The 10,023-nt window shown below is 38.8% G+C and overlaps 1 non-coding gene across 1 annotated transcript; it reads left to right on the top strand.

Moving 5' to 3' along the window:
- The first annotated feature begins 3,968 nt into the window (after nucleotides 1–3,968).
- TRNAD-AUC (transfer RNA aspartic acid (anticodon AUC)) lies at nucleotides 3,969–4,040 on the top strand. The gene has a single exon. It is a non-coding gene; the product is annotated as a tRNA-Asp (tRNA).
- Nucleotides 4,041–10,023: the final 5,983 nt, after the last annotated feature.

Raw genomic sequence — 10,023 nt, 5'->3', positions numbered from 1 at the left:
CAGGATCTTAGCTCCTCATCCAAGGAGTTAACCTGGGCCCTTGGCAGTGTAAGCACAGAGTCCTAAACACTGACTGCCAGAGAATTTCCTAATTTCACCTTTTGACCTATTCTTTATCCTGTGAAACTTTTCTTTTATGAGACTAAGTATAACCATATTTGTTTATCTTATATAAATTCCTGAAACTGATTCACTATACAAACGAATATTCTGAGTTCTTTCTTCCTAGATACTGCATAGGGCATTGAAACACTGATATTTTAGGAGTATCCTTTGCCTTGTAGAAAATTAGAATTCTGAATGACTTTGACAAGCTGAAGAAATAAATAAAATGAAGCTCCCAGGGAATAAATGGAAGATAATTTTATTTGTGAAGAAAAAAACCTGCAGAAGAGAATGCAAAGCATTTGTCACACAAAGATATCCATTAAAATTGTTTCACTGGAGAAAATCATAAAACTGTGAGACAATAAAGATCTTCTAGTCCAGTTCCTACCATCAATATATATGTACACTGGAATGCAGATAATTTGGATGACTTAACACAAATCAGAAAAGCTAATAAGCAGGAAAGGGGGACTGTGTTTTTGTTCTTGTGCTCTGCTGCTGCTAAGTCACTTCAGTCGTGTCCGACTCTGTGCGACCCCATAGACGGCAGCCCACCAGGCTCCCCCGTCCCTGGGATTCTCCAAGCAAGAACACTGGAGTGGGTTGCCATTTCCTTCTCCAATGCATGAAAGTGAAAAGGGAAAGTGAAATCGCTCAGTTGTGTCCGACTCTTAGCAACCCCATGGACTGCAGCCTACCAGGCTCCTCCGTCCACGGGATTTTCCAGGCAAGAGTACTGGAGTGAGGTGCCATTGCCTTCTCCGTTCTTGTGCCCAGTTGCGTCCAACTCTGTGGCCCCATGGACTATAACCCACCAGGCCCCTCTATCCATGAAATTTTCTATGCAAGAATACTAGAGTAGGTAGCCATTTTCTACTACAGGGGATCTTCCCAACCCAAGGATAGAACCTGAGTCTTTTGCATCTCCTGTATTGGCAGGGAGATTCTTTACCATTAGCACCACCTGGGAAGCAGGAAAGGCAGAAATAGATGCTAAATCTCCTGACTCCTAGACCAGTGCTCGCAAGATGGAGTGGTATGATGATAGAGATCCTTTAATAATAAATTATGGGATATGTCCAGTTTGGATCTCAACAATTTTAAGACTTGTGAAAAAATAAGGAGAACTTGGAATATTTATTTGTGGTTGCACTGGGTCTTTGTTGCTGTTGCATAATGAAGTAACTGATTACAGGTTTAGAAGTTTAGAAAGGGAGTTTCGAGAATCATAGTTATTAAATCTTCAGGGGAAACTTAATTACAAACTTCAAATATATGATGTTATTATATAGAGAATGGCAAGCAGATGTTTTCTCTTCACGAAAGTCAGAAAAAGAGGACACAGAATTGATGAAACTTACTATTAATAGTTAAGTATAAGGTGGTTTCCTGTCTAATCATGTGAGAATCAGTTGTTCTGGGGATATAAAATTCTATGAAAAATTTTGAACAGAAAAACAAATCTGAAAATCAATGGCATTGTGTCATTGATGGCATCAAATTTTTAAATAGTTAAGGTTTGTTTGATGCCATTTCTAGACTTTTAAAGAAGATCTTTGATTAATACACCTAAAAATTATAGCATCAAAATGGTAGTAAATCTATTTTGCTTTAGGAAAAGAGATTTTTTTTACCATAATAGTATAAAAGAAACATGTAAAGGTCTCAGTGTAATGCCATTCCCAAGTCCTGTGTTATATTACTCAGTTAGGTGCAATAACTCATTTTTCCTATAGGAAAGATTTACATTATCTTGAAATTAATCCAAGTTTTGTTTCTAGTAAATGGAAATTGTGACAAAGAAGTGTGGAAAAATACTTTCTTAAATGTCTCCATGTATTTTATATGACAAATGAATGGTATTTTTTGTAACAGAACTGATGCTTCAATATAACACTACACACAGAAAAAAACACTCACTTCACTATATCATCAATTCTAATAACAATTTAAGTTGGCTGATACACATACATTGTGAGCTACTCATTGACATGAAGACAAAATAGCATTCATGGCACAAACCATACATCAAACTCTGAAAATTAGTTTCATTTTCCAAGAGTCATAATTCTAGGTTTATATAATTCAGTAAAAAAAAAAAAAATTGTGTAAGAAAATATTTTATGAGTTTTTCCAAAGCAAAATTGTGTAAGCAACAAAAATCTTATGAGTTGCAAGAAGGGAAACATATATTCTGAAAATATTCTTCAACTATAGAAGGAATTAAAAATTGATCAAGGAAATAATCTTGATATTCTAAGAAATTTATGTTCAAAATTTTTTTTACCATTACCCTTAGTAAGAATTGTATTTTTATCCTGACAGGCACATTATTGTATATAAATGAATATCCACTTCACACACACCTGCATATGGATGACTGAAATAAGTTTCATGTATCAGTTATTTCTCTTACTTTTCCTAGCTGAAAAGTGAAAGTTGCTCAGTCATGTCCGACTCTTTGCAACCCCATGGACTATACAGTTCATGGAATTCTCGGGCTAGAATACTGGAGTGGGTAGCCTTTCCCCTCTCCAGGGGATCTTCCCAACCCAGGGATTGAACCCAGGTCTCCCACATTGCAGGCTGATTCTTTACCAGCTGAGCCACAAGGGAAGCCCAATAATACTGGCGTGGGCAGCCTATTTCTTCTCCAGTGTATCTTTCCAACCCAGGAATTGAAATGGGGTTTCCTGCATTGTAGGTGGATTCTTTACCAACTGAGTTATGAGAGAAGCTCTGTACATACATAATGACCATTAAAATTAAAATGTTAAAAGAACATAGGACTTTTATCTGTATCATTACCTTTCATATTTGGTCAATAAATTAAAATGCACTACAAGATAAGGTCTAATTTTTGTTTTGTTGTTTTCTTCTGATGTCTCTGTCTAGTTTTTATCTCAGATCAATGCTGGCTTCATAGAATAAGTTGGGAAATAGTCCCTAGTTTTCAGTTTCTGGAAGAATATATGTAGACTTGGTATTATTTCTTCCTTAAACATTTGGTAGAATTCACTCCAGAAGCCATCTGGGCCTGGGATGTTTATGGATATTTTGACCACATCTTATATTTATGTCTCTTAACTTTCTTTAGCTTCTTTTTTTATGATACAGTACTTTTAGTGCCCCTAGTAGCCGTGACTATAAATCTATTTTAAACTGCTTGAGACCCATTAACAACCATTTTCATATTCTAAACCATACTCGTGCCAAAACATGATTTAATAAGGTACTTATGACTACTCCCAATAGTACCTTATTGTCTTTTGACATAATACATTTTCAGAAAATAAATAGCCCTGACTTGTTACCTATTTGAAAATGTATTAGTTATTAGAAAGTAATAGTCTTTACAGTCCAATGCTAATATTGTTCAAACAATTTCATGAATCAGAGCTTGCATAGTAAATTTGATCCCTGTTTTACTTTGTCATAAAACTGATAAGAATTAAATACAAGCTCATTCAAAAACAAGGGAAGGCTCAGCTCGTAAAACTAAAGTGACAATTCCATAATAGCCCAGACATTCAGATTAACCATGCAGAATGGGATGGCAATAGCCTTTGTGTCCTGAAAATGTTTTAGAGGTGAAATTAGGACAATGCAAGTAAAGTGGCAAGTGTTCAGACTAGGAGGACAGTGTGCATTATTAGTATTCTCAGGTGCAATGTCGTCCAGGCTTCTCCCTGAGAAAAATATCAGTTCTAATTTTCCTTCTTTTTTATAAGAAGATTTTATAGAGAATGAGTGAGGTTAGGTTAGGTTTATCTACTATATTAGTCAGAGTTCTGTAGAGAAATAGAATTAATAAGATGTATAGTACACTATATATATATAATGGATATATATAACGGACTTCCCTGGTGGCTCAGACGGTAAAGCGTCTGCCTATCATGCAGGAGACCTGGGTTCAATCCCTGGTTGGGAAGATCTCTTGGAGAAGGAAATGGCAACCCGATCCAGTATTCTTACCTGGAAAATCCCAAGGATGGGGGAACCTGGTAGGCTACAGTCCAGGGGTCGCAAAGAGTCAGACACGACTGAGCAACTTCACTTTCACTTTCATATATATATATATAACATCCAGTAGGATGTATGTAAGCATGAGTGTGTGTATGAGTGTATATTTTTGAATATATATACTGAGAGAGAGAGAGCAAGAGCAAGAGAAATTTATTTCAAGGAACTGACTCACACAATTGTAGGGGATGGCAAGTCCACAATCAAAAAGGCAGGCCACCAGGCTGGAGACCCAGGGAAGAGTTGATGCTGTAGTCTCAAGTTCAAAGACAGTAAGAATGCAGAATTACTTTGTCTTCAGGAGACTTCAGTCTTTTAAGTCTTTCCATTGATAGGAGCACCACCCATCCCCCCCACCCCCAATATTTGGCTGCTTTACTTAAAGTTTGCTCATTTAAATGTTAATCATATTTGAAAAATACCTTCACAGCAACACCTAACTGGTGTTTGATCAAAGAACTGGGCAACATGGCCTATCCAGGTTGACATATAATATTAACTGTCATATCCATCTAGATTAGATACTTCTATTAGTCACTACTGTCATACCTGCCTTGATATGCTGGATAAGGTGGGTAGATATAACCCAAGTTAGATACTTTCATATTCTTTCAGAAACCTATCTGGGGTTATATTGGCATTTTTATACTCTCATACATCTGTTCTCTTTGGTTGTGTGTGCTAAGTTGCTTCAGTTGTGTCCAACTGTTTGCAACACTATGGGCTGTAGCCTGCCAGGTTCCTCTGTCCCTGGGACTCTCCTCCAGGCAAGAATATTGGAGAAGGTTGCCATGTCCTCCTTCAGAGGATCTTCCTGACCCAGGGATTGAACCAGCATCTTTTATGTCTCCTGCATCGGCAGATGGGTTCTTTGCCACTGGTGCCACATGGGAAGCCCTCCCTTTAGTTAAGACCCTGGAAAATAGAGGGAATAGATCTTTCCTCTAGCTCCTGAATAACCCTTATTTTATATCATCCTCTTTTAAAGACTCTTATTCTTACTATTTTAAAAGATTTCCTATTTTCTCTTCCTGTTAGAAGCTTCCTACACACACTATGTTTTCCCTTATCTCTACAGCACAGCTCTTTGATCTGAGTTAGCCAGGCTTGTTTTGTTATATAACAGAATAGTTTTGAAATTTAGAAAATCTTTTACTTTCTTAATAAAGTTAGACTAAGAGAAATTGGGCTTTACATATTTATTTTGGGTGTCAAAAGCAGAAGGTACAGATTCTGTATTTCTGCTATAAAAATTTTAATTCTCCTTTGGGCAATGGGTTAAAAGAGAAAAAGATCACACACAAGGACGTTAGCAAAAGAAAACACTCTAATCTGTTTAAAAATACATTTTCCTGTTACACAACAATTATGTACTGGGTTTTGGAAGATTTGAGAGAGTTTTATAGAAGAGTTGGGGAAGTACTGCAAGATGATTAACACTGGATTCGTCAAAAAGTTCATTCAGATTTCCTGTAACATCTTACAGAAAGACCTGAAGGAACATTTTGGCCAACCCAATGGGAATATGAGGGCTTCCCAGGAGGTGCTACAGGTAAAGAACTCTCCTGCCAATGAAGGGGACATAAAGAGACATAGGTTCGATCCCCGGTTGGGAAAGATCCCCTGGAGAACGAAACAGCAACCCACTCCAGTATTCTTGCCTGGAGAATCCCATGGACAGAGAAGACTGGTGGGGTGCAGTCAATAGTGTCACAAAAGAGTCAGACATGACTGGAGCAACTTCAGTTCAGTTCAGTCGCTCAGTCTTGTCTGACTCTTTGCAACCCACGGACTGCAGCATATCAGGCTTCCCTGTCCATCACCAACTCCTGGAGTTTTCTCAAACTCATGTCCATTGAGTCAGTGATGCCATTCAACCATCTCATCCTCTGTCGTCCCCTTCTCTTCCTGCCTTTAATCTTTCCCAGCATCAGGGTCTTTTCAAATGAGTCAGCTCTTCGCATCAGGTGGCCAAAGCATTGGAACTTCAGCTTCAGCATCAGTTCTTCCAATGAACATTCAGGACTGATTTCCTTTAGGATAGACTGGTTGGATCTCCTTGCAGTCCAAGGGACTCTCAAGAGTCTTCTCCAACACCACAGTTCAAAAGCACCAATTCTTCAGTGCTCAGCTTTCTTTATGGTCCAACTCTCACATCCATACATGACTACTGGAAAAACCATGGCTTTGACTAGATGGACCTTTGTTAGCAAAGTAATGTCTCTGCTTTTTAATATGCTGTCTAGGTTGGTCATAGCTTTTCTTTCAAGGAGCAAGCATCTTTTAATTTCATGGCTGCAGTCACCATCTGCAGTGATATTGGAGCCCAAGAAAATAAAGTCTGTCATGGTTTCCATTGTTTCCTCATTTATTTGCCATGAAGTGATGGGACTGGATGCCATAATCTTAGTTTTTTGATTGTTGAGTTTTAAATTAGCTTTTTCACTCTGCTCTTTCACTTTCATCAAGAGGCTCTTTAGTTCTTCTTTGCTTTCTGTCATAAGAGTGGCATCATCTGCATATCTGAGGTTACTGATATTTCTCCCAGAAATCTTGATTCCAGCTTGTGCTTCATCCAGCTGGGGCATTTCACATGATGTACTCAGTATATAAGTTAAATAAGCAGGGTGACAATACACAGCCTTGATGTATTACTTTCCCAGTTTGGAACCAGTCCCTTGTTCTATACTCGGTTCTAACTGTTGTTTCTTGACCTGCATACAGATTTCTCAGGAGGCAGGTAAGGTGGTCTGGTACCCATCTCTTTCAGAATTTTCCACACTTTGTTGTGATCCACACAGTCAAAGGCTTTGGCATAGTCAATAAAGCAGAAGTACTAGTCTTCCTGGAACCCTCTTGCTTTTCCTATGATCCAATGGATGTTGTCAATTTGATCTCTGGTTCCTCTGCCTTTTCTAAACCCAGCTTGAACATCTGGAAGTTCTTGGTTCACGTAGTGTCAAAGCCTGGCTTGGAAAATTTTGAGCATTACATTGCTAGCATGTGAGACGAGTGCTGTGCGGTAGTTTGCACATTCTTTGGCATATCCTTTCTTTGGAATTAGAATGAAAACTGACGTTTTCCAGTCCTGTAGTCACTGCTCAGTTTTCCAAAGTTGCTGGTGTATTGAGTGGAGCACTTTCACAGCATCATCTCTTAGGACTTGAAATAGCTCAGGAGGAATTCCATCACCCCCACTAGCTTTGCGCCTAGAATGTCTGGCTCTAGATGAGTGATCACTCCATTGTGGTTATCTGGGTCTTTAACATCTTTTTTGTTCAGTTCTTCTGCATATTCTTGTCACCTCTTAATATCTTCTGCTTCTGTTAGGTCCATGCCATTTCTGTCCTTTCCTGTGCCCATCTTTTCATGAAATATTCCCTTGGTATCTCTAATTTTCTTGAAGAGATCTCTAGTTTTTCCCGTTCTATTGTTTTCCTCTATTTCTTTGCATTGATCACTGACGAAGGCTTTCTTATCTCTCCTCGCTATTCTTTGGAGCTCTGCATTCTAATGGGTGTATCTTTCCTTTTCTCCTTAGTCTTTCACGTCTTTTCACAGCTATTTGTAAGGCCTCCTCTGACAAGAATTTTGCCTTTTTTTTTTTTTAAATTTTTAATTTATTGCCAAATATCAAAATGAATCCACCACAGGCATACATGTGTTCCCCATCCTGAACCCTCCTCCCTCCTCCCTCCCCATACCATCCCTCCGGGTCGTCCCAGTGCACCAGCCCCAAGCATCCAGCATCGTGCATTGAACCTGGACTGGCATCTCATTTCATATTTGACATTTCACATGTTTCAATGCCATTCTCCCAAATCTTCCCACCCTCTCCCTCTCCCACAGAGTTTCCATTTCTTTTTCTTGGGGATGGCCTTGTTCCCTGCCTCCTGTACAATGTGATTAATCTCTGTTCATTGTTCTTCAGGCACTCTATCAGATCTAATGTCTTGAATCTATTTGTCACTTCCACTGTATAATTTTAAGGGATTTGATGTATTTCATACCTGAAAGGCCTAGTGGTTTTCCCTACTTTCTTCAATTTAAGTCTGAATTTGGTAATAAGGAGTTCATGACCTGAGGCACAGTCAGCTTCTGGTTTTGTTTTTGCTGACTGTATAGAGCTTCTCCATCTTTGGCTGCAAAGAATATAATCAATCTGATTTCGATATTGACCATCTGGTGATGTCCATGTGTAGAGTTGTCTCTTGTGTTTTTGGAAAGGGTGATTGCTGTGACCAGTGTATTCTCTTGGCAAAACTCTGTTAGCCTTGCCCTGCTTCATTTTGTACTCCAAGGCCAAAATTGCCTGTTATTTCAGGTATCTCTTGACTTCCTACTTTTGCATTCCAGTCCCCTATGATGAAAAGGACATCTTTTTTGGGTGTTAGTTCTAGAAGGTCTTGTAAGTCTTCATAAAGCCATTCAACTTCAGCTTCTTTGGCATTAGTGTTTGGCTTGGATTACTGTGATATTGCATGATTTGCCTTGGAAGCGAACAGAGATGATTCTGTCATGTTTGAGACTACACCTAAGTTCTGCATTTTGGGGTCTTTTGTTGCCTATGAGGGCTACTCCATTTCTTCTAAGGGATTCTTGCCCACAGTAGTAGATATAATGGTCATTGGAATTGAATTCACCCATTCCAGTTTTGTCAGAACTCTTCAGTATGACAAAATGTGAAGTGACTTAGCACATAGCAATATAAAGACGTATAAGCTCGGGGGAAAATAGACTGAACAGTAGTTCAGAGGAAGAAGCAGTAACAAAAGCACTTTTCCCTGGCCCTGTTATAAGTTCAGTCACTAAGTCATGTCTGACTATTTGCGATCAGTGGACTGCAGCATGCCAGGCTTCCCTGTCCATCACCAACTCTCGAGCTTACTTAAACACATGTCCATCGATGCCATCCAACCATCTCATCCTCTGTCATCCCCTTCTCCAGCCTTCAATCTTTCCCAGCATCAGGGTCTTTTCTAGTGAGTCAGTTTGCATCATGCGGCCAAAGCATTGGAGTTTCAGCTTCAGCATCAGTCCTTCCAATGAATATTCAGGACTGATTTCCTTTAGGATAGACTGGCTGGATCTCCTTGCAGTCCAAGGGACTCACAAGAGTCTTCTCCAACACCACAGTTCAGAAGCATCAATTCTTCAGTGCTCAGCTATAACACAGGCCTATAACTATAGGCTATAATACAGGCTATAACACAGCTATAACGGAGGCCCTATTATAAGACTATGTAAAACCATGAGTGATATTTTGCACCAGATTTTCAGTAGGGGTTGGCAGGACTGTAAATGCATCTCTTGGATCCTCAACTCTAATTCTGTGGCTTTTCACCATGTGCAGGCTTGTCCTGACCTGGATCATCAGTTTCCCTACATTGGTTCCAGCTAACCTGAAGTTCACTATAAGGATAGCACTGTTTCTGCTTGGGGTTCATCTTGCTTACCTGATCAATAGGGGAAAATCTTCTTTCCTAGTTGTGCCCAAATGACCCCTTTACTTTGGCCTTAGGCTTCCCTATACTGATCTTTTATTGGTAACCTTTGTAAGCCTGAGAATGTGACAATGCACATCCATTTTGAATTAGAATGATAATTCTTTTAGGACTTATTATTAAACCACAAAATAAAGCCAGAGGGTTTTCACCTTTCTCCATTTACTTTGTTACTTTAAAAATGCAAGAAGGAAGAAAATCCAAATAGTAAAATAATTGTTGCCAACATTTTACATTGCTGTGCACACTAATTTTGATGCATACAGTAAGTTACTCATCTTGTGTCTATCTAATCATTTTTTTGGAAAATCTAACTTATTAATTTATACTTTTAATACAATTTTTACAATTTGGGTGTTATATAAACATATGTAAGATGAAATTATCT

This window comes from Bos taurus, chromosome 2 (genome assembly GCF_002263795.3).
Source record: "Bos taurus isolate L1 Dominette 01449 registration number 42190680 breed Hereford chromosome 2, ARS-UCD2.0, whole genome shotgun sequence".
Classification (NCBI taxonomy): domain Eukaryota; kingdom Metazoa; phylum Chordata; class Mammalia; order Artiodactyla; family Bovidae; genus Bos; species Bos taurus.
This window is presented reverse-complemented; position numbering and strand designations above follow the sequence as displayed.